This window comes from Emydura macquarii, unplaced genomic scaffold (assembly GCF_026122565.2).
Source record: "Emydura macquarii macquarii isolate MOO-44397 ecotype Brisbane River unplaced genomic scaffold, CSIRO-AGI_Emac_v2 contig_2734, whole genome shotgun sequence".
NCBI classification, from domain to species: Eukaryota; Metazoa; Chordata; order Testudines; family Chelidae; genus Emydura; species Emydura macquarii.
This window is the reverse complement of record NW_027132871.1, coordinates 3,311,035-3,332,670: the sequence shown is the minus strand read 5'-3', so window position 1 is coordinate 3,332,670 and position 21,636 is coordinate 3,311,035. Positions and strand designations below refer to the sequence as shown.

Sequence of the window (21,636 nt, the reverse complement as noted above, 5' to 3'; positions counted from 1 at the left end):
CGAAGGACCTAGACCCATCCAGGTACTGGATGTGAACCAGAGGAAACTATACAAGCCTGCAAATCCACATTTCTTCCAGAAACCTGAAGTATATGGACTTTTAATCATTTGTATATCTGTGATTTACTTTAACCCTTTAACATTTCTCTCATGGTTTCTTTCTTTCTTTTTACAATAAACCTTTAGTTTAGATACTAAAGGATTGGCTTACAGCGTGGTATTTTAGGTAAGATCCAAACTTATATTGAACTGGTGCTGTGGCTGACCCTTTGGGGTCAGAGGGAACCTTTTTAGCAAAGAGCAGAGAGTTTGAGTAACTGGTCTCTTTGCTGGACCTGGTGCCGATTTGCTCCTTTTGCAGCCTGCCCTGACCTTGGCATTATCAGTTGGCTACCCTGGGCACGGGTCGTATCACAGGAGGGAAGAAGAGAAGCTTTCTGGCCTGGAGCAAGCACACCTGCGGCACGCCGCCGCCATCAGCTCTCGCGTACCCCTCGGCTCTGGATGCGGACAAGCTTTTGCCATTCCTACCTGAGCCAGGTCAGTCTGTGGAAGATTGGGCACACTTCGAGGTTGTGCTTGACTAGGTCTTCTAGGCTCTCAGGCTCTGACATGGTTCTGGGATGGCTTCGCCTGCCGTCTTAAGGCGGCCTCATCCACTGCATGGAGGCGGAAAGACCCTGCGAGCTGATGCTGCAAGAGGGGGAGAGTGTACCACGCCTCATGGGCAAAGGGCCTGGGCTTGCGTTTTTTCCCACCTAGGGTAAGGGCGTGGTGCGCTTGAGTAGTCGTGGCCGAGAGGTTAAGGCGATGGACTAGAAATCCATTGGGCGTTGCCCGCGCAGGTTCGAGTCCTGCCGACTACGAGCCTTCACCTCCCTTTGGGCGCCCTCGCATTTTGGCAAAGCGCCGCAGGGGCCTCCGTACCTCGGAGGACGTGGCGAGGTCCTTTGGTGCTCGTGCCACGGCTGGCAGGGCTGCCAGGTTACCATGTGGCGGCCAAGGCTTCCTGAAGTAGGAGAGGCTGGTGGTCGCTCTTTGGTCTTCCTCTGAGTCATGCCGTTGTTGGGCGCCAGGTTTCCCTGCTGAGTGAAGAGAGGAAGAAAGCCCAAGTTGCGTGCAGCCCGTGGAGGCCGGAGAGCAAGAAAAGAGGCAAGGGAGCGCAAGCATGTGAGGAAGGCTCTCTGTTTCTGAGGGGATGGCCAAGCCACGGCAGCTGGCTTCTGGTCTCAAATTAAGGGTGGTAAAGGGGAGCGTGAAGTTAAGCAAGGAGCACCCCAGGTGGGACTTGAACCCACAGTCCCTGGCTTAGGAGGCCAATGCCTTATCCATTAGGCCACTGGGGCAGAGAAGCCGAGGGCTCGCTCACTGGCCCAAGAGCCAAGATGACAAGTGGGCTGAGGCGTCGCCACGGACAGCTTCTTTCGCCTGGGGGGGCATTTAGTATATTGGGTGACATCAGTATGGCAGAATCATAATAATCCATGTGGGATATGCCATGTCAGGTACTCTTAGGAAGGTTATAATGTGCTGAGTAAGATAATAATACTTGTGTTCATGTGTGATATTTGAAATGGAAGTTATAGATGTATTTGAGATGTCTGTATTTCAAACTGCTCTGCCTGGGCAACACCCCAGATAGGAAGGCTGCAGAACAAAGGCCTGCTTAATGGCCCATTAAGGCATTCCCAGGTGCAAGGGGCCCTGAGGGAGAAGCCAGCATCACCACTGAGTCACCAGAACCTGCCTACGTGACTCTGGACTCCATTGCAGGCAGCCTACCTGATGAAGCATCAGGACTGTCCCATGTGACTATGGACCCCAGGCACACCAGAGGAGTCACCAGGATTGGCCCATGTGACTATGGACTCCATTTTAGGTCTTGTGACTGCCCACAGGCCGCATGGCCGGAGGAGGGGGTTTATAAGATCAAGCCAGAAAAACCATTTTGTCTTTGCTCCTGTCCAGCTGCAGACATACACCTATCTCTGGACCAATTCATCTTGCAACTGAACCGAAGGACCTAGACCCATCCAGGTACTGGATGTGAACCAGAGGAAACTATACAAGCCTGCAAATCCACATTTCTTCCAGAAACCTGAAGTATATGGACTTTTAATCATTTGTATATCTGTGATTTACTTTAACCCTTTAACATTTCTCTCATGGTTTCTTTCTTTCTTTTTACAATAAACCTTTAGTTTAGATACTAAAGGATTGGCTTACAGCGTGGTATTTTAGGTAAGATCCAAACTTATATTGAACTGGTGCTGTGGCTGACCCTTTGGGGTCAGAGGGAACCTTTTTAGCAAAGAGCAGAGAGTTTGAGTAACTGGTCTCTTTGCTGGACCTGGTGCCGATTTGCTCCTTTTGCAGCCTGCCCTGACCTTGGCATTATCAGTTGGCTACCCTGGGCACGGGTCGTATCACAGGAGGGAAGAAGAGAAGCTTTCTGGCCTGGAGCAAGCACACCTGCGGCACGCCGCCGCCATCAGCTCTCGCGTACCCCTCGGCTCTGGATGCGGACAAGCTTTTGCCATTCCTACCTGAGCCAGGTCAGTCTGTGGAAGATTGGGCACACTTCGAGGTTGTGCTTGACTAGGTCTTCTAGGCTCTCAGGCTCTGACATGGTTCTGGGATGGCTTCGCCTGCCGTCTTAAGGCGGCCTCATCCACTGCATGGAGGCGGAAAGACCCTGCGAGCTGATGCTGCAAGAGGGGGAGAGTGTACCACGCCTCATGGGCAAAGGGCCTGGGCTTGCGTTTTTTTCCCACCTAGGGTAAGGGCGTGGTGCGCTTGAGTAGTCGTGGCCGAGAGGTTAAGGCGATGGACTAGAAATCCATTGGGCGTTGCCCGCGCAGGTTCGAGTCCTGCCGACTACGAGCCTTCACCTCCCTTTGGGCGCCCTCGCATTTTGGCAAAGCGCCGCAGGGGCCTCCGTACCTCGGAGGACGTGGCGAGGTCCTTTGGTGCTCGTGCCACGGCTGGCAGGGCTGCCAGGTTACCATGTGGCGGCCAAGGCTTCCTGAAGTAGGAGAGGCTGGTGGTCGCTCTTTGGTCTTCCTCTGAGTCATGCCGTTGTTGGGCGCCAGGTTTCCCTGCTGAGTGAAGAGAGGAAGAAAGCCCAAGTTGCGTGCAGCCCGTGGAGGCCGGAGAGCAAGAAAAGAGGCAAGGGAGCGCAAGCATGTGAGGAAGGCTCTCTGTTTCTGAGGGGATGGCCAAGCCACGGCAGCTGGCTTCTGGTCTCAAATTAAGGGTGGTAAAGGGGAGCGTGAAGTTAAGCAAGGAGCACCCCAGGTGGGACTTGAACCCACAGTCCCTGGCTTAGGAGGCCAATGCCTTATCCATTAGGCCACTGGGGCAGAGAAGCCGAGGGCTCGCTCACTGGCCCAAGAGCCAAGATGACAAGTGGGCTGAGGCGTCGCCACGGACAGCTTCTTTCGCCTGGGGGGGCATTTAGTATATTGGGTGACATCAGTATGGCAGAATCATAATAATCCATGTGGGATATGCCATGTCAGGTACTCTTAGGAAGGTTATAATGTGCTGAGTAAGATAATAATACTTGTGTTCATGTGTGATATTTGAAATGGAAGTTATAGATGTATTTGAGATGTCTGTATTTCAAACTGCTCTGCCTGGGCAACACCCCAGATAGGAAGGCTGCAGAACAAAGGCCTGCTTAATGGCCCATTAAGGCATTCCCAGGTGCAAGGGGCCCTGAGGGAGAAGCCAGCATCACCACTGAGTCACCAGAACCTGCCTACGTGACTCTGGACTCCATTGCAGGCAGCCTACCTGATGAAGCATCAGGACTGTCCCATGTGACTATGGACCCCAGGCACACCAGAGGAGTCACCAGGATTGGCCCATGTGACTATGGACTCCATTTTAGGTCTTGTGACTGCCCACAGGCCGCATGGCCGGAGGAGGGGGTTTATAAGATCAAGCCAGAAAAACCATTTTGTCTTTGCTCCTGTCCAGCTGCAGACATACACCTATCTCTGGACCAATTCATCTTGCAACTGAACCGAAGGACCTAGACCCATCCAGGTACTGGATGTGAACCAGAGGAAACTATACAAGCCTGCAAATCCACATTTCTTCCAGAAACCTGAAGTATATGGACTTTTAATCATTTGTATATCTGTGATTTACTTTAACCCTTTAACATTTCTCTCATGGTTTCTTTCTTTCTTTTTACAATAAACCTTTAGTTTAGATACTAAAGGATTGGCTTACAGCGTGGTATTTTAGGTAAGATCCAAACTTATATTGAACTGGTGCTGTGGCTGACCCTTTGGGGTCAGAGGGAACCTTTTTAGCAAAGAGCAGAGAGTTTGAGTAACTGGTCTCTTTGCTGGACCTGGTGCCGATTTGCTCCTTTTGCAGCCTGCCCTGACCTTGGCATTATCAGTTGGCTACCCTGGGCACGGGTCGTATCACAGGAGGGAAGAAGAGAAGCTTTCTGGCCTGGAGCAAGCACACCTGCGGCACGCCGCCGCCATCAGCTCTCGCGTACCCCTCGGCTCTGGATGCGGACAAGCTTTTGCCATTCCTACCTGAGCCAGGTCAGTCTGTGGAAGATTGGGCACACTTCGAGGTTGTGCTTGACTAGGTCTTCTAGGCTCTCAGGCTCTGACATGGTTCTGGGATGGCTTCGCCTGCCGTCTTAAGGCGGCCTCATCCACTGCATGGAGGCGGAAAGACCCTGCGAGCTGATGCTGCAAGAGGGGGAGAGTGTACCACGCCTCATGGGCAAAGGGCCTGGGCTTGCGTTTTTTTCCCACCTAGGGTAAGGGCGTGGTGCGCTTGAGTAGTCGTGGCCGAGAGGTTAAGGCGATGGACTAGAAATCCATTGGGCGTTGCCCGCGCAGGTTCGAGTCCTGCCGACTACGAGCCTTCACCTCCCCTTTTTTGGGCGCCCTCGCATTTTGGCAAAGCGCCGCAGGGGCCTCCGTGGACCAGTTGGCAGGCGCCGCAGGGGCCTCCGTACCTCGGAGGACGTGGCGAGGTCCTTTGGTGCTCGTGCCACGGCTGGCAGGGCTGCCAGGTTACCATGTGGCGGCCAAGGCTTCCTGAAGTAGGAGAGGCTGGTGGTCGCTCTTTGGTCTTCCTCTGAGTCATGCCGTTGTTGGGCGCCAGGTTTCCCTGCTGAGTGAAGAGAGGAAGAAAGCCCAAGTTGCGTGCAGCCCGTGGAGGCCGGAGAGCAAGAAAAGAGGCAAGGGAGCGCAAGCATGTGAGGAAGGCTCTCTGTTTCTGAGGGGATGGCCAAGCCACGGCAGCTGGCTTCTGGTCTCAAATTAAGGGTGGTAAAGGGGAGCGTGAAGTTAAGCAAGGAGCACCCCAGGTGGGACTTGAACCCACAGTCCCTGGCTTAGGAGGCCAATGCCTTATCCATTAGGCCACTGGGGCAGAGAAGCCGAGGGCTCGCTCACTGGCCCAAGAGCCAAGATGACAAGTGGGCTGAGGCGTCGCCACGGACAGCTTCTTTCGCCTGGGGGGGCATTTAGTATATTGGGTGACATCAGTATGGCAGAATCATAATAATCCATGTGGGATATGCCATGTCAGGTACTCTTAGGAAGGTTATAATGTGCTGAGTAAGATAATAATACTTGTGTTCATGTGTGATATTTGAAATGGAAGTTATAGATGTATTTGAGATGTCTGTATTTCAAACTGCTCTGCCTGGGCAACACCCCAGATAGGAAGGCTGCAGAACAAAGGCCTGCTTAATGGCCCATTAAGGCATTCCCAGGTGCAAGGGGCCCTGAGGGAGAAGCCAGCATCACCACTGAGTCACCAGAACCTGCCTACGTGACTCTGGACTCCATTGCAGGCAGCCTACCTGATGAAGCATCAGGACTGTCCCATGTGACTATGGACCCCAGGCACACCAGAGGAGTCACCAGGATTGGCCCATGTGACTATGGACTCCATTTTAGGTCTTGTGACTGCCCACAGGCCGCATGGCCGGAGGAGGGGGTTTATAAGATCAAGCCAGAAAAACCATTTTGTCTTTGCTCCTGTCCAGCTGCAGACATACACCTATCTCTGGACCAATTCATCTTGCAACTGAACCGAAGGACCTAGACCCATCCAGGTACTGGATGTGAACCAGAGGAAACTATACAAGCCTGCAAATCCACATTTCTTCCAGAAACCTGAAGTATATGGACTTTTAATCATTTGTATATCTGTGATTTACTTTAACCCTTTAACATTTCTCTCATGGTTTATTTCTTTCTTTTTACAATAAACCTTTAGTTTAGATACTAAAGGATTGGCTTACAGCGTGGTATTTTAGGTAAGATCCAAACTTATATTGAACTGGTGCTGTGGCTGACCCTTTGGGGTCAGAGGGAACCTTTTTAGCAAAGAGCAGAGAGTTTGAGTAACTGGTCTCTTTGCTGGACCTGGTGCCGATTTGCTCCTTTTGCAGCCTGCCCTGACCTTGGCATTATCAGTTGGCTACCCTGGGCACGGGTCGTATCACAGGAGGGAAGAAGAGAAGCTTTCTGGCCTGGAGCAAGCACACCTGCGGCACGCCGCCGCCATCAGCTCTCGCGTACCCCTCGGCTCTGGATGCGGACAAGCTTTTGCCATTCCTACCTGAGCCAGGTCAGTCTGTGGAAGATTGGGCACACTTCGAGGTTGTGCTTGACTAGGTCTTCTAGGCTCTCAGGCTCTGACATGGTTCTGGGATGGCTTCGCCTGCCGTCTTAAGGCGGCCTCATCCACTGCATGGAGGCGGAAAGACCCTGCGAGCTGATGCTGCAAGAGGGGGAGAGTGTACCACGCCTCATGGGCAAAGGGCCTGGGCTTGCGTTTTTTTCCCACCTAGGGTAAGGGCGTGGTGCGCTTGAGTAGTCGTGGCCGAGAGGTTAAGGCGATGGACTAGAAATCCATTGGGCGTTGCCCGCGCAGGTTCGAGTCCTGCCGACTACGAGCCTTCACCTCCCTTTGGGCGCCCTCGCATTTTGGCAAAGCGCCGCAGGGGCCTCCGTACCTCGGAGGACGTGGCGAGGTCCTTTGGTGCTCGTGCCACGGCTGGCAGGGCTGCCAGGTTACCATGTGGCGGCCAAGGCTTCCTGAAGTAGGAGAGGCTGGTGGTCGCTCTTTGGTCTTCCTCTGAGTCATGCCGTTGTTGGGCGCCAGGTTTCCCTGCTGAGTGAAGAGAGGAAGAAAGCCCAAGTTGCGTGCAGCCCGTGGAGGCCGGAGAGCAAGAAAAGAGGCAAGGGAGCGCAAGCATGTGAGGAAGGCTCTCTGTTTCTGAGGGGATGGCCAAGCCACGGCAGCTGGCTTCTGGTCTCCAATTAAGGGCGGTAAAGGGGAGCGTGAAGTTAAGCAAGGAGCACCCCAGGTGGGACTTGAACCCACAGTCCCTGGCTTAGGAGGCCAATGCCTTATCCATTAGGCCACTGGGGCGGAGAAGCCGAGGGCTCGCTCACTGGCCCAAGAGCCAAGATGACAAGTGGGCTGAGGCGTCGCCACGGACAGCTTCTTTCGCCTGGGGGGGCATTTAGTATATTGGGTGACATCAGTATGGCAGAATCATAATAATCCATGTGGGATATGCCATGTCAGGTACTCTTAGGAAGGTTATAATGTGCTGAGTAAGATAATAATACTTGTGTTCATGTGTGATATTTGAAATGGAAGTTATAGATGTATTTGAGATGTCTGTATTTCAAACTGCTCTGCCTGGGCAACACCCCAGATAGGAAGGCTGCAGAACAAAGGCCTGCTTAATGGCCCATTAAGGCATTCCCAGGTGCAAGGGGCCCTGAGGGAGAAGCCAGCATCACCACTGAGTCACCAGAACCTGCCTACGTGACTCTGGACTCCATTGCAGGCAGCCTACCTGATGAAGCATCAGGACTGTCCCATGTGACTATGGACCCCAGGCACACCAGAGGAGTCACCAGGATTGGCCCATGTGACTATGGACTCCATTTTAGGTCTTGTGACTGCCCACAGGCCGCATGGCCGGAGGAGGGGGTTTATAAGATCAAGCCAGAAAAACCATTTTGTCTTTGCTCCTGTCCAGCTGCAGACATACACCTATCTCTGGACCAATTCATCTTGCAACTGAACCGAAGGACCTAGACCCATCCAGGTACTGGATGTGAACCAGAGGAAACTATACAAGCCTGCAAATCCACATTTCTTCCAGAAACCTGAAGTATATGGACTTTTAATCATTTGTATATCTGTGATTTACTTTAACCCTTTAACATTTCTCTCATGGTTTATTTCTTTCTTTTTACAATAAACCTTTAGTTTAGATACTAAAGGATTGGCTTACAGCGTGGTATTTTAGGTAAGATCCAAACTTATATTGAACTGGTGCTGTGGCTGACCCTTTGGGGTCAGAGGGAACCTTTTAGCAAAGAGCAGAGAGTTTGAGTAACTGGTCTCTTTGCTGGACCTGGTGCCGATTTGCTCCTTTTGCAGCCTGCCCTGACCTTGGCATTATCAGTTGGCTACCCTGGGCACGGGTCGTATCACAGGAGGGAAGAAGAGAAGCTTTCTGGCCTGGAGCAAGCACACCTGCGGCACGCCGCCGCCATCAGCTCTCGCGTACCCCTCGGCTCTGGATGCGGACAAGCTTTTGCCATTCCTACCTGAGCCAGGTCAGTCTGTGGAAGATTGGGCACACTTCGAGGTTGTGCTTGACTAGGTCTTCTAGGCTCTCAGGCTCTGACATGGTTCTGGGATGGCTTCGCCTGCCGTCTTAAGGCGGCCTCATCCACTGCATGGAGGCGGAAAGACCCTGCGAGCTGATGCTGCAAGAGGGGGAGAGTGTACCACGCCTCATGGGCAAAGGGCCTGGGCTTGCGTTTTTTTCCCACCTAGGGTAAGGGCGTGGTGCGCTTGAGTAGTCGTGGCCGAGAGGTTAAGGCGATGGACTAGAAATCCATTGGGCGTTGCCCGCGCAGGTTCGAGTCCTGCCGACTACGAGCCTTCACCTCCCTTTGGGCGCCCTCGCATTTTGGCAAAGCGCCGCAGGGGCCTCCGTACCTCGGAGGACGTGGCGAGGTCCTTTGGTGCTCGTGCCACGGCTGGCAGGGCTGCCAGGTTACCATGTGGCGGCCAAGGCTTCCTGAAGTAGGAGAGGCTGGTGGTCGCTCTTTGGTCTTCCTCTGAGTCATGCCGTTGTTGGGCGCCAGGTTTCCCTGCTGAGTGAAGAGAGGAAGAAAGCCCAAGTTGCGTGCAGCCCGTGGAGGCCGGAGAGCAAGAAAAGAGGCAAGGGAGCGCAAGCATGTGAGGAAGGCTCTCTGTTTCTGAGGGGATGGCCAAGCCACGGCAGCTGGCTTCTGGTCTCAAATTAAGGGTGGTAAAGGGGAGCGTGAAGTTAAGCAAGGAGCACCCCAGGTGGGACTTGAACCCACAGTCCCTGGCTTAGGAGGCCAATGCCTTATCCATTAGGCCACTGGGGCAGAGAAGCCGAGGGCTCGCTCACTGGCCCAAGAGCCAAGATGACAAGTGGGCTGAGGCGTCGCCACGGACAGCTTCTTTCGCCTGGGGGGGCATTTAGTATATTGGGTGACATCAGTATGGCAGAATCATAATAATCCATGTGGGATATGCCATGTCAGGTACTCTTAGGAAGGTTATAATGTGCTGAGTAAGATAATAATACTTGTGTTCATGTGTGATATTTGAAATGGAAGTTATAGATGTATTTGAGATGTCTGTATTTCAAACTGCTCTGCCTGGGCAACACCCCAGATAGGAAGGCTGCAGAACAAAGGCCTGCTTAATGGCCCATTAAGGCATTCCCAGGTGCAAGGGGCCCTGAGGGAGAAGCCAGCATCACCACTGAGTCACCAGAACCTGCCTACGTGACTCTGGACTCCATTGCAGGCAGCCTACCTGATGAAGCATCAGGACTGTCCCATGTGACTATGGACCCCAGGCACACCAGAGGAGTCACCAGGATTGGCCCATGTGACTATGGACTCCATTTTAGGTCTTGTGACTGCCCACAGGCCGCATGGCCGGAGGAGGGGCTTTATAAGATCAAGCCAGAAAAACCATTTTGTCTTTGCTCCTGTCCAGCTGCAGACATACACCTATCTCTGGACCAATTCATCTTGCAACTGAACCGAAGGACCTAGACCCATCCAGGTACTGGATGTGAACCAGAGGAAACTATACAAGCCTGCAAATCCACATTTCTTCCAGAAACCTGAAGTATATGGACTTTTAATCATTTGTATATCTGTGATTTACTTTAACCCTTTAACATTTCTCTCATGGTTTCTTTCTTTCTTTTTACAATAAACCTTTAGTTTAGATACTAAAGGATTGGCTTACAGCGTGGTATTTTAGGTAAGATCCAAACTTATATTGAACTGGTGCTGTGGCTGACCCTTTGGGGTCAGAGGGAACCTTTTTAGCAAAGAGCAGAGAGTTTGAGTAACTGGTCTCTTTGCTGGACCTGGTGCCGATTTGCTCCTTTTGCAGCCTGCCCTGACCTTGGCATTATCAGTTGGCTACCCTGGGCACGGGTCGTATCACAGGAGGGAAGAAGAGAAGCTTTCTGGCCTGGAGCAAGCACACCTGCGGCACGCCGCCGCCATCAGCTCTCGCGTACCCCTCGGCTCTGGATGCGGACAAGCTTTTGCCATTCCTACCTGAGCCAGGTCAGTCTGTGGAAGATTGGGCACACTTCGAGGTTGTGCTTGACTAGGTCTTCTAGGCTCTCAGGCTCTGACATGGTTCTGGGATGGCTTCGCCTGCCGTCTTAAGGCGGCCTCATCCACTGCATGGAGGCGGAAAGACCCTGCGAGCTGATGCTGCAAGAGGGGGAGAGTGTACCACGCCTCATGGGCAAAGGGCCTGGGCTTGCGTTTTTTTCCCACCTAGGGTAAGGGCGTGGTGCGCTTGAGTAGTCGTGGCCGAGAGGTTAAGGCGATGGACTAGAAATCCATTGGGCGTTGCCCGCGCAGGTTCGAGTCCTGCCGACTACGAGCCTTCACCTCCCTTTGGGCGCCCTCGCATTTTGGCAAAGCGCCGCAGGGGCCTCCGTACCTCGGAGGACGTGGCGAGGTCCTTTGGTGCTCGTGCCACGGCTGGCAGGGCTGCCAGGTTACCATGTGGCGGCCAAGGCTTCCTGAAGTAGGAGAGGCTGGTGGTCGCTCTTTGGTCTTCCTCTGAGTCATGCCGTTGTTGGGCGCCAGGTTTCCCTGCTGAGTGAAGAGAGGAAGAAAGCCCAAGTTGCGTGCAGCCCGTGGAGGCCGGAGAGCAAGAAAAGAGGCAAGGGAGCGCAAGCATGTGAGGAAGGCTCTCTGTTTCTGAGGGGATGGCCAAGCCACGGCAGCTGGCTTCTGGTCTCAAATTAAGGGTGGTAAAGGGGAGCGTGAAGTTAAGCAAGGAGCACCCCAGGTGGGACTTGAACCCACAGTCCCTGGCTTAGGAGGCCAATGCCTTATCCATTAGGCCACTGGGGCAGAGAAGCCGAGGGCTCGCTCACTGGCCCAAGAGCCAAGATGACAAGTGGGCTGAGGCGTCGCCACGGACAGCTTCTTTCGCCTGGGGGGGCATTTAGTATATTGGGTGACATCAGTATGGCAGAATCATAATAATCCATGTGGGATATGCCATGTCAGGTACTCTTAGGAAGGTTATAATGTGCTGAGTAAGATAATAATACTTGTGTTCATGTGTGATATTTGAAATGGAAGTTATAGATGTATTTGAGATGTCTGTATTTCAAACTGCTCTGCCTGGGCAACACCCCAGATAGGAAGGCTGCAGAACAAAGGCCTGCTTAATGGCCCATTAAGGCATTCCCAGGTGCAAGGGGCCCTGAGGGAGAAGCCAGCATCACCACTGAGTCACCAGAACCTGCCTACGTGACTCTGGACTCCATTGCAGGCAGCCTACCTGATGAAGCATCAGGACTGTCCCATGTGACTATGGACCCCAGGCACACCAGAGGAGTCACCAGGATTGGCCCATGTGACTATGGACTCCATTTTAGGTCTTGTGACTGCCCACAGGCCGCATGGCCGGAGGAGGGGCTTTATAAGATCAAGCCAGAAAAACCATTTTGTCTTTGCTCCTGTCCAGCTGCAGACATACACCTATCTCTGGACCAATTCATCTTGCAACTGAACCGAAGGACCTAGACCCATCCAGGTACTGGATGTGAACCAGAGGAAACTATACAAGCCTGCAAATCCACATTTCTTCCAGAAACCTGAAGTATATGGACTTTTAATCATTTGTATATCTGTGATTTACTTTAACCCTTTAACATTTCTCTCATGGTTTATTTCTTTCTTTTTACAATAAACCTTTAGTTTAGATACTAAAGGATTGGCTTACAGCGTGGTATTTTAGGTAAGATCCAAACTTATATTGAACTGGTGCTGTGGCTGACCCTTTGGGGTCAGAGGGAACCTTTTTAGCAAAGAGCAGAGAGTTTGAGTAACTGGTCTCTTTGCTGGACCTGGTGCCGATTTGCTCCTTTTGCAGCCTGCCCTGACCTTGGCATTATCAGTTGGCTACCCTGGGCACGGGTCGTATCACAGGAGGGAAGAAGAGAAGCTTTCTGGCCTGGAGCAAGCACACCTGCGGCACGCCGCCGCCATCAGCTCTCGCGTACCCCTCGGCTCTGGATGCGGACAAGCTTTTGCCATTCCTACCTGAGCCAGGTCAGTCTGTGGAAGATTGGGCACACTTCGAGGTTGTGCTTGACTAGGTCTTCTAGGCTCTCAGGCTCTGACATGGTTCTGGGATGGCTTCGCCTGCCGTCTTAAGGCGGCCTCATCCACTGCATGGAGGCGGAAAGACCCTGCGAGCTGATGCTGCAAGAGGGGGAGAGTGTACCACGCCTCATGGGCAAAGGGCCTGGGCTTGCGTTTTTTTCCCACCTAGGGTAAGGGCGTGGTGCGCTTGAGTAGTCGTGGCCGAGAGGTTAAGGCGATGGACTAGAAATCCATTGGGCGTTGCCCGCGCAGGTTCGAGTCCTGCCGACTACGAGCCTTCACCTCCCTTTGGGCGCCCTCGCATTTTGGCAAAGCGCCGCAGGGGCCTCCGTACCTCGGAGGACGTGGCGAGGTCCTTTGGTGCTCGTGCCACGGCTGGCAGGGCTGCCAGGTTACCATGTGGCGGCCAAGGCTTCCTGAAGTAGGAGAGGCTGGTGGTCGCTCTTTGGTCTTCCTCTGAGTCATGCCGTTGTTGGGCGCCAGGTTTCCCTGCTGAGTGAAGAGAGGAAGAAAGCCCAAGTTGCGTGCAGCCCGTGGAGGCCGGAGAGCAAGAAAAGAGGCAAGGGAGCGCAAGCATGTGAGGAAGGCTCTCTGTTTCTGAGGGGATGGCCAAGCCACGGCAGCTGGCTTCTGGTCTCCAATTAAGGGCGGTAAAGGGGAGCGTGAAGTTAAGCAAGGAGCACCCCAGGTGGGACTTGAACCCACAGTCCCTGGCTTAGGAGGCCAATGCCTTATCCATTAGGCCACTGGGGCGGAGAAGCCGAGGGCTCGCTCACTGGCCCAAGAGCCAAGATGACAAGTGGGCTGAGGCGTCGCCACGGACAGCTTCTTTCGCCTGGGGGGCATTTAGTATATTGGGTGACATCAGTATGGCAGAATCATAATAATCCATGTGGGATATGCCATGTCAGGTACTCTTAGGAAGGTTATAATGTGCTGAGTAAGATAATAATACTTGTGTTCATGTGTGATATTTGAAATGGAAGTTATAGATGTATTTGAGATGTCTGTATTTCAAACTGCTCTGCCTGGGCAACACCCCAGATAGGAAGGCTGCAGAACAAAGGCCTGCTTAATGGCCCATTAAGGCATTCCCAGGTGCAAGGGGCCCTGAGGGAGAAGCCAGCATCACCACTGAGTCACCAGAACCTGCCTACGTGACTCTGGACTCCATTGCAGGCAGCCTACCTGATGAAGCATCAGGACTGTCCCATGTGACTATGGACCCCAGGCACACCAGAGGAGTCACCAGGATTGGCCCATGTGACTATGGACTCCATTTTAGGTCTTGTGACTGCCCACAGGCCGCATGGCCGGAGGAGGGGGTTTATAAGATCAAGCCAGAAAAACCATTTTGTCTTTGCTCCTGTCCAGCTGCAGACATACACCTATCTCTGGACCAATTCATCTTGCAACTGAACCGAAGGACCTAGACCCATCCAGGTACTGGATGTGAACCAGAGGAAACTATACAAGCCTGCAAATCCACATTTCTTCCAGAAACCTGAAGTATATGGACTTTTAATCATTTGTATATCTGTGATTTACTTTAACCCTTTAACATTTCTCTCATGGTTTATTTCTTTCTTTTTACAATAAACCTTTAGTTTAGATACTAAAGGATTGGCTTACAGCGTGGTATTTTAGGTAAGATCCAAACTTATATTGAACTGGTGCTGTGGCTGACCCTTTGGGGTCAGAGGGAACTTTTTAGCAAAGAGCAGAGAGTTTGAGTAACTGGTCTCTTTGCTGGACCTGGTGCCGATTTGCTCCTTTTGCAGCCTGCCCTGACCTTGGCATTATCAGTTGGCTACCCTGGGCACGGGTCGTAACACAGGAGGGAAGAAGAGAAGCTTTCTGGCCTGGAGCAAGCACACCTGCGGCACGCCGCCGCCATCAGCTCTCGCGTACCCCTCGGCTCTGGATGCGGACAAGCTTTTGCCATTCCTACCTGAGCCAGGTCAGTCTGTGGAAGATTGGGCACACTTCGAGGTTGTGCTTGACTAGGTCTTCTAGGCTCTCAGGCTCTGACATGGTTCTGGGATGGCTTCGCCTGCCGTCTTAAGGCGGCCTCATCCACTGCATGGAGGCGGAAAGACCCTGCGAGCTGATGCTGCAAGAGGGGGAGAGTGTACCACGCCTCATGGGCAAAGGGCCTGGGCTTGCGTTTTTTTCCCACCTAGGGTAAGGGCATGGTGCGCTTGAGTAGTCGTGGCCGAGAGGTTAAGGCGATGGACTAGAAATCCATTGGGCGTTGCCCGCGCAGGTTCGAGTCCTGCCGACTACAAGCCTTCACCTCTCTTCAGGTGCCCTTGCATTTTTGAAAAGCTTCGTAGGGACCTCTGTATCTTGGAGGACGTGGCATCGTCCTTTGCTGCTCTCAGTAGTTGGAAAATTTTATGAAAACAAATGGGATACATCATATCTGCTCACCACTGTATCATCCATCCACCAATGGATTAGCTGAAAGGTTTGTGCAGACCATGAAACAAGTTTTAAGATCTACAAAGGGACATTCGTCCATTAAAAAGTGTCTGGACACCTCTTTATGATCCTACAGAAACACACCACATGTTATGACCATTGCTTCTCCGGCCTTTTTTATGATGGGACGAGAGCTGTGCACTTGCTTTGATTTGCTGAAACCCGCTAAAGCATGACAAGTTGTGCAACGTCAACAGCGAAACCAGGTAATCAGACGTGCACACAGAGCAATAGACTGAACCTTTAGTTCCGGAAAGCATCTCCTAACTTGTAATTATGCTTCTAGAGCTAAATGGGTCCCTGCTACAGTCATCACCCAAACAGGACCTGCTTCCTACACTGTCCAGATGATCTCACCTGGCAGAAGAATGTAGATCAGTTGTTGCCAGGTCATACATGTCCCAAGGTCACATCTCCAGTTGAATTGCCTGACCTCACCATTACAGGTGAGATGTCAAGAGTTACATGTGTCATGCTGTCTGGATGGGGGGGCCCCTGAGGTATATTCAGGAGCTCCGATTACTCCTTTCTATACCAGTCTCGCGTTGGGGGTGTCATGCGGGCTGGCTTGAGTGGGGGGGCAGCTAGTATATTGTGTGACATCAGCATGGCAGAATCATAATAATCCATGTGGGATATGCTATGTCAGGTACTGTTCGGAAGGTTATATATGCTTGGTAAGATAATAATACATATGTTCATGTGTAATATGTGAAATGGAAGTTATAGATGTATTTGAGATATCTGTGTTTCAAATTGTGCTGCCTGGGCAACACCCCAGATAGGATGGCCGCAGAACAATGGCCTGCATAATGGCCCATTAAGGCATTCCCAGGTGCAAGGGGCCCAGAGGGAGAAGCTAGCATCACCAAGGAGTCACCAGAACCTGCTTACGTGACTCTGGACTCCATTGCAGGCAGCACACCTGAAGAGGCACCAGGATTGGCCCATGTGACTCCGGACTCCAGTTTGGGTCTTGTGACTGTCCACGGGCCACATGGCCGGGGGAGGGGGTTTATAAGATCAAACCACAGGATCCATTTTGTCTTTGCTCCTGTTCAATCTGCAGACACACACCAACCTCTGGATCAATTCATCTTGCAACTGAACCGAAGGACCTAGACCCATCCAGGTACTGGATGTGAACCAGAGGGGACTATACAAGCCTGCAACTCCACATTTCTTCCAGAAACCTGATGTGTATGGACTTTTAATCATTTGTATATCTGTGATTGCTCTAATCCTCTAACATTTCTCTCATGGTTTATTTCTTTCTTTTCACATTAAACCTTTAGTTTTAGATACTAAAGGATTGGCTGACAGCGTGATATTTTAGGTAAGATCCAAACTTATATTGATCTGGTGCTGTGGCTGACCCCTTGGGGTCAGAGGGAACCTTTTTAGTAAAGAGCATAGAGTTCTAGTAAGTGGTCTCTTTACTGGACCTAGTGCTGATTTGGGAGCCTGGAGCTGAAATGTAGTAAAGGGGGCTGTGGGCATTTGTGGACTGGCTTCTTGATATCCAGTGTGGGGAAATCAGAAGCAGTTCATGGCTGTTTGAGAAGCCGGGCTTCAGTGTCACCCACCAGCGTGGGGAGAATCTGCTCTCCTTTTGCAGCCTGCCCTGACCTTGGCATTATCAGTTGGCTACCCTGGGCACGGACGGGTCACAACATGTTCCTGACTTCCCTCCTCCATCCACCTCTGCAGCCGATACAGCTTCCTCCCCTGTTCGAGCAGATACAACATCTTCACCTGTTTGAGCTATGAGTCCTGATCCCATTGTTAGACCTGCACCAGTAACACCTTCCAGTGCAAGAACACCAAAAGTCCACTGTAATCCACCTAGAGAGAGAAGGCCTCCTCAATGATTGGATCATTAGCGAGGGCAAACCCACATTAGGGGGCAGAATAATCTCTGGGGTTTAGCTGGAATATGAGGCAGTCTACCCTCATTCCCTAGTATAGTGATTGTTCTGTTAAATGGGTGTTTTCATTAAGGGGGAGGAATATGTTGTGTATTTTGTGTCTTGCTTAGGTTTCCGTAGCAACAGAGCTTAGCTTGTTGCTATAGCAATAGAGTTAAACTATTAGGGGATAGCTCTGCCAATCCTTGCTGGTTTTAGAGTTAGTTCAATAATGATGCTCCCTGTGTTGCATCTTTCTGTGTTCCTGTGCTGGTTTCTCCCTCTCTCTGAATACAAGCAATTAAAAGGATTCAACATAACAGTCAGTCTGGCTGGTATTGGGTTACAAATCACTGGAGTGGTAACTGCTGGGTAATGAAATGTTGTCTCCTTGTTGTCTGAACAAATGGCAGCAGAACTGTGCTTAGTCTGTTTTGATGAAAGATTCACTCTCATCTGAACAGAACTCAACAAAGGATGCCAGAGACTGTTAAATCAAGCAGGGAGGAGTGTGGTCATTACCCTGCTGAGGCTGCACTAGCCCTGACAAAGGGCTACTCTCAGGCATGGATTGACTATCTCCTCCCACTGTTAAAAGGTAGAATTAATTATTCCTTTTGGAGTCTTTTGTTTTTTTAAAAAGCAGGGACATTATTCCTGTGTCAGTAGAAGGTTTTCCCATGAATGAAAGCTGACAGCTGAAACTTACTAAGTGCTGAAATCACTAAAGGAACTGGCAAACCTGGAGAGACTGACCACCAGCAGAGAGGACTTGGAGAGGCCCAGCGTGATGGGAAACAGCATGGTGGGAGCCAGCACAGGGGATTCAGCAAGGCCCAGAGGCGATGGGAGCCAGCAGTGGTCGGAGCCTGTAGGCAGCAGGAGCAAGCAGCAGAGGGGACCTGCAGGTGGTGGGAGCTCACAGTGGTTGGGGCCTGCAGGCAGCAGGTGCAGCAGAGGGGACCTGTTAAGCCTGAGTCTGGCCGGTGGCAGGAGCCAGCAGAGGGGGCTGGCTGAGCCCCGGAGCTGAGAGGTGGACAGTGCAACTACAACAGTCAGTAGGGCAGGGGAGAGCAAGAAGGCAAAGGACATGCCCCACGTACTCTGGGGTGCGGTGGGTTTGGCTCATTGTGTTCATGAATTCTGTTTGCACTGTTTTCCCAAACCAGTGCTGTGTTACCTCCTTCCTTTTATTAAAAGGCTTATTTTCTACTCTCAGACTCTGTGCTTGCAAGAGGGGAAGTATTACCTTTTGGGGACACTTGGGGATAGTGTGTGAATTCGAGGTGACTAGGTGGGGGTTTGAGCCGGTTTGCTGTTGTATCATTGACAGGAACCCCTAGATATAGATCCTGGTCCTTTGCTGCTGCCGGCTCTGCCTGGCAGAAGGGTTACATTGAAATAGCGTAAATGTAAGTGTTAAATACAGGCTGTTGGCGTTTTAGTAAGAGTAACATGCTCTGACACCCACTCCTTGTTTGAGCTTGGGAAGTGACTTAATTCTTCTGCCTCAGGCCTTGCTTTCGATGTTGAGATTTTGTTTTTTGCACCGGAGTAGCAACAACAATGTAGCTGTATCAGTGCAAACTTCTAGTGTAGACATGTTGTGTGACTTTCCTCTCCCTCTCCCCAAGGTGCACGAGGCTTAGCAGGGCTGCAATCTCCCAGTACACCCCTATGCTGGGGTCTGGGAGCAGGACCCACCCAGAGCCCTTATGCCAGAGCTATTTTGACTGGGGTGGCCTTCTGTGTACAGGGTATTCTCAGTGGGCTGGATCAGAAGATAAGATCACACAGAATATTGGATAGATAAGAATGATATGTTAGGTTTTAAGCAATGCAAAGAAATAGTAAAACCCTCATCTGTTTTAAACAACCTTTGTAAATATAGAGGTAAAGTGAAGCTCAGATAGAGACAGACACTGCTGCCTCTCAGATTGGTTGATAACATATTGGCCTTCCTTTCTGTATTAATCTTTGATTTATAATCTTTGATTAATAAAGTGATTAAGCCTAGGTACTGGACTTCTTTTGTTATTGAATTAAATCAGACTCATAACAATGTTATCTGATCTTCCTAAATCTTTCGCGGCCCATTCTGGCTGTTTGTCTTTTTCCTTACCAAAATGATCTACGTTCCCAGACTTTAGTACCGCTAAACCACAAGCTACTTTTTGCTATGTTTGCACAGACCCTGAAACACACACAGGAAAGAGATTGTAACTAGCTTATTAACTTCTTTTGACTATAGTGCAATAACCCTCTCAGCACTAGCACTTGCTGCAGTTTTGAGTTATTGAAGTGCTATTAGGGCCTGCAACTGTGATGCAGGAGCATGGAATACTGTCCTGGGAAGGGAACTGCCAATGGGACAGAAGCTTAAGCCAGGGGAGCAGTGTGGGGTTGGATGCCATCAGAGGAGGAGGCAGTTAAAAAAAAAACTGTTGGAGGAGAAGAATCTAGGTGCAGAGTTAGTGGATGAACCAGAGCTGGGGTAGAGGAGTGGTGATTGTGACTCATCCGTGCCCCGGGTAGCCAACTGAGAATGCCAAGATCAGGGCAGGCTGCAAAAGGAGAGCAGATTCTTCCTGTACTGGTGGATGACACTGAAGCCTGGCTTCCCAACCAGCCATGAACTGCTTCTGATTTCCCCACACTGGATATCAAAAAGCCAGTCCACAAATGCCCATAGCCCCCTTTACTGCATTTCAGCTCCAGGCTCCCACATCAGCACAAGGTCTAGTAAAGAGACCAGAAGAGGTGACTGGCTCTGTGGATGTGGGGAAAGCGGTGGACGTGATATACCTTGACTTTAGCAAAGCTTTTGATACAGTCTCTCACAGTACTCTTATCAGCAAGTTAAAGAAGTATGGGTTGGATGAATGGACTATAAAATGGATAGAGAACTGGATAGAGCATAGGGCTCAACGAGTAGTGATCAATGGCTCCATGTATAGCTGGCAGCCGGTCACAAGCGGAGTGCCCCAGGGGTCGGTGCTGGGGCCGGTTTTGTTCAACATCTTCATTAATGATCTAGAGGATGGGGTAGATTGCACCCTCAGCAAGTTCGCAGATAACACTAAGCTAGGGGGAGTGGTAGATACCCTGGAAGGTAGGGATAGGATACAGAAGGACCTAAACAAACTGGAGGATTGGGCCAAAAGAAATCTGATGAGGTTTAACAAGGACAAGTGCAGAGTCCTGCACTTTGGACAGAAGAATCCCATACACAGCTACAGACTGAGGACCGATGAGCTAGGCAGCAGTTCTGCAGAAAAGGACCTGGGTGTTACAGTGGATAAGAAGCTGGATATGAGTCAGCAGTGTGCCCTGGTTGCCAAGAAGGCTAATAGAATATTGGGCTGCATTAGTAGGAGCATTGCCAGCAGATCGTGGGAAGTGATTATTCCCCTCTATTCGGCATTGGTGAGGCCACATTTGGAGAATTGTGTCCAGTTTTGGGCCCCCCACTACAAAAAGGATGTGGACAAGTTGGAGAGAATCCAGCGGAGGGCAACAAAAATGATTAGGGAGCTGGAGCACAAGACTTATGAGGAGAGGCTGAGGGAACTAGGCTTGTTTAGTCTGCAGAAGAGAAGAATGAGGGGAGATTTGATAGCAGTCTTTAACTACCTGAAAGGGGATTCCAGGGAGGATGGAGCTAGGCTGTTCTCAGTGGTGGCAGATGACAAAACAAGGAGCAACGGTCTCAAATTGCAGTGGGGGAGATATAGGTTGGACATTAGGAAAAAGTTTTTCACTAGGAGGGTGGTGAAGCACTGGAATAGGTTACTTAGGGAGGTGATGGAATCTCCATCTTTAGAGGTTTTTAAGCTGCGGCTTGACAAAACCCTCGCTGGGATTATTTAGCTGAGGTTAGTCCTGCTTTGAGCAGGGGGTTGGACTAGATGACCTCCTGAGGTCCCTTCCAACTCTATGATTCTATAATTCAGTTACTTAAACTCTGTGCTCTTTACTAAAAAGGTTCCCTCTGACCCCAAGGGGTCAGCCACAGCACTAGATCAATATAAGTTTGGATCTTACCTAAAATACCACGCTGTCAGCCAATCCTTTAGTAGCTAACACTAAAGGTTTATTGTAAAAGGAAAGAAATAAACCATGAGAGAAATGTTAAAGGGTTAAAGTAAATCACAGATATACAAATGATTAAAAGTCCATATACATCAGGTTTCTGAAAGAAATGTGGAGTTGCAGGCTTGTATAGTTCCCTCTGGTTCACATCCAATACCTGGATGGGTCTAGGTCCTTCGGTTCAGTTGCACAATGAATTGATCCAGAGTTAGGTGTGTGTCTGCAGCTGGCAGGAACAAAGACCAAGATGGATCCTGTGGTTTGATCTTATAAACCCTCTCCCCTGGCCATGCGGCCTGTGGACAGTCACAAGACTCAAACTGGAGTCCAGAGTCACATGGGCCAATCCTGGTGACTCTTCAGGTGTGCTTGGGCCCCTCCCATCTGTGAGTGTCTTGATGGGCCATCAAGCAGGCCATTGTCTTGGT

The 21,636-nt window shown here is 51.0% G+C and overlaps 15 non-coding genes across 15 annotated transcripts; 8 read left to right on the top strand and 7 right to left on the bottom strand.

Annotated features, from left to right (window-relative positions):
* The first annotated feature begins 784 nt into the window (after positions 1–784).
* On the top strand, positions 785–866 carry TRNAS-AGA (transfer RNA serine (anticodon AGA)). Its single transcript has one exon. It is a non-coding gene; the product is annotated as a tRNA-Ser (tRNA).
* A 407-nt stretch (positions 867–1,273) lies between these two features.
* Positions 1,274–1,346, bottom strand: TRNAR-CCU (transfer RNA arginine (anticodon CCU)). The gene has a single exon. It is a non-coding gene; the product is annotated as a tRNA-Arg (tRNA).
* Positions 1,347–2,800: 1,454 nt separating this feature from the next.
* Positions 2,801–2,882, top strand: TRNAS-AGA (transfer RNA serine (anticodon AGA)). Its single transcript has one exon. It is a non-coding gene; the product is annotated as a tRNA-Ser (tRNA).
* A 407-nt stretch (positions 2,883–3,289) lies between these two features.
* Positions 3,290–3,362, bottom strand: TRNAR-CCU (transfer RNA arginine (anticodon CCU)). The gene has a single exon. It is a non-coding gene; the product is annotated as a tRNA-Arg (tRNA).
* Positions 3,363–4,816: 1,454 nt separating this feature from the next.
* On the top strand, positions 4,817–4,898 carry TRNAS-AGA (transfer RNA serine (anticodon AGA)). Its single transcript has one exon. It is a non-coding gene; the product is annotated as a tRNA-Ser (tRNA).
* A 444-nt stretch (positions 4,899–5,342) lies between these two features.
* TRNAR-CCU (transfer RNA arginine (anticodon CCU)) lies at positions 5,343–5,415 on the bottom strand. The gene has a single exon. It is a non-coding gene; the product is annotated as a tRNA-Arg (tRNA).
* Positions 5,416–6,869: 1,454 nt separating this feature from the next.
* On the top strand, positions 6,870–6,951 carry TRNAS-AGA (transfer RNA serine (anticodon AGA)). The gene has a single exon. It is a non-coding gene; the product is annotated as a tRNA-Ser (tRNA).
* A 407-nt stretch (positions 6,952–7,358) lies between these two features.
* Positions 7,359–7,431, bottom strand: TRNAR-CCU (transfer RNA arginine (anticodon CCU)). The gene has a single exon. It is a non-coding gene; the product is annotated as a tRNA-Arg (tRNA).
* Positions 7,432–8,884: 1,453 nt separating this feature from the next.
* TRNAS-AGA (transfer RNA serine (anticodon AGA)) lies at positions 8,885–8,966 on the top strand. Its single transcript has one exon. It is a non-coding gene; the product is annotated as a tRNA-Ser (tRNA).
* Positions 8,967–9,373: 407 nt separating this feature from the next.
* Positions 9,374–9,446, bottom strand: TRNAR-CCU (transfer RNA arginine (anticodon CCU)). Its single transcript has one exon. It is a non-coding gene; the product is annotated as a tRNA-Arg (tRNA).
* Positions 9,447–10,900: 1,454 nt separating this feature from the next.
* TRNAS-AGA (transfer RNA serine (anticodon AGA)) lies at positions 10,901–10,982 on the top strand. Its single transcript has one exon. It is a non-coding gene; the product is annotated as a tRNA-Ser (tRNA).
* Positions 10,983–11,389: 407 nt separating this feature from the next.
* TRNAR-CCU (transfer RNA arginine (anticodon CCU)) lies at positions 11,390–11,462 on the bottom strand. The gene has a single exon. It is a non-coding gene; the product is annotated as a tRNA-Arg (tRNA).
* Positions 11,463–12,916: 1,454 nt separating this feature from the next.
* Positions 12,917–12,998, top strand: TRNAS-AGA (transfer RNA serine (anticodon AGA)). Its single transcript has one exon. It is a non-coding gene; the product is annotated as a tRNA-Ser (tRNA).
* Positions 12,999–13,405: 407 nt separating this feature from the next.
* Positions 13,406–13,478, bottom strand: TRNAR-CCU (transfer RNA arginine (anticodon CCU)). Its single transcript has one exon. It is a non-coding gene; the product is annotated as a tRNA-Arg (tRNA).
* Positions 13,479–14,930: 1,452 nt separating this feature from the next.
* On the top strand, positions 14,931–15,012 carry TRNAS-AGA (transfer RNA serine (anticodon AGA)). Its single transcript has one exon. It is a non-coding gene; the product is annotated as a tRNA-Ser (tRNA).
* The last annotated feature ends 6,624 nt before the right edge of the window (positions 15,013–21,636 follow it).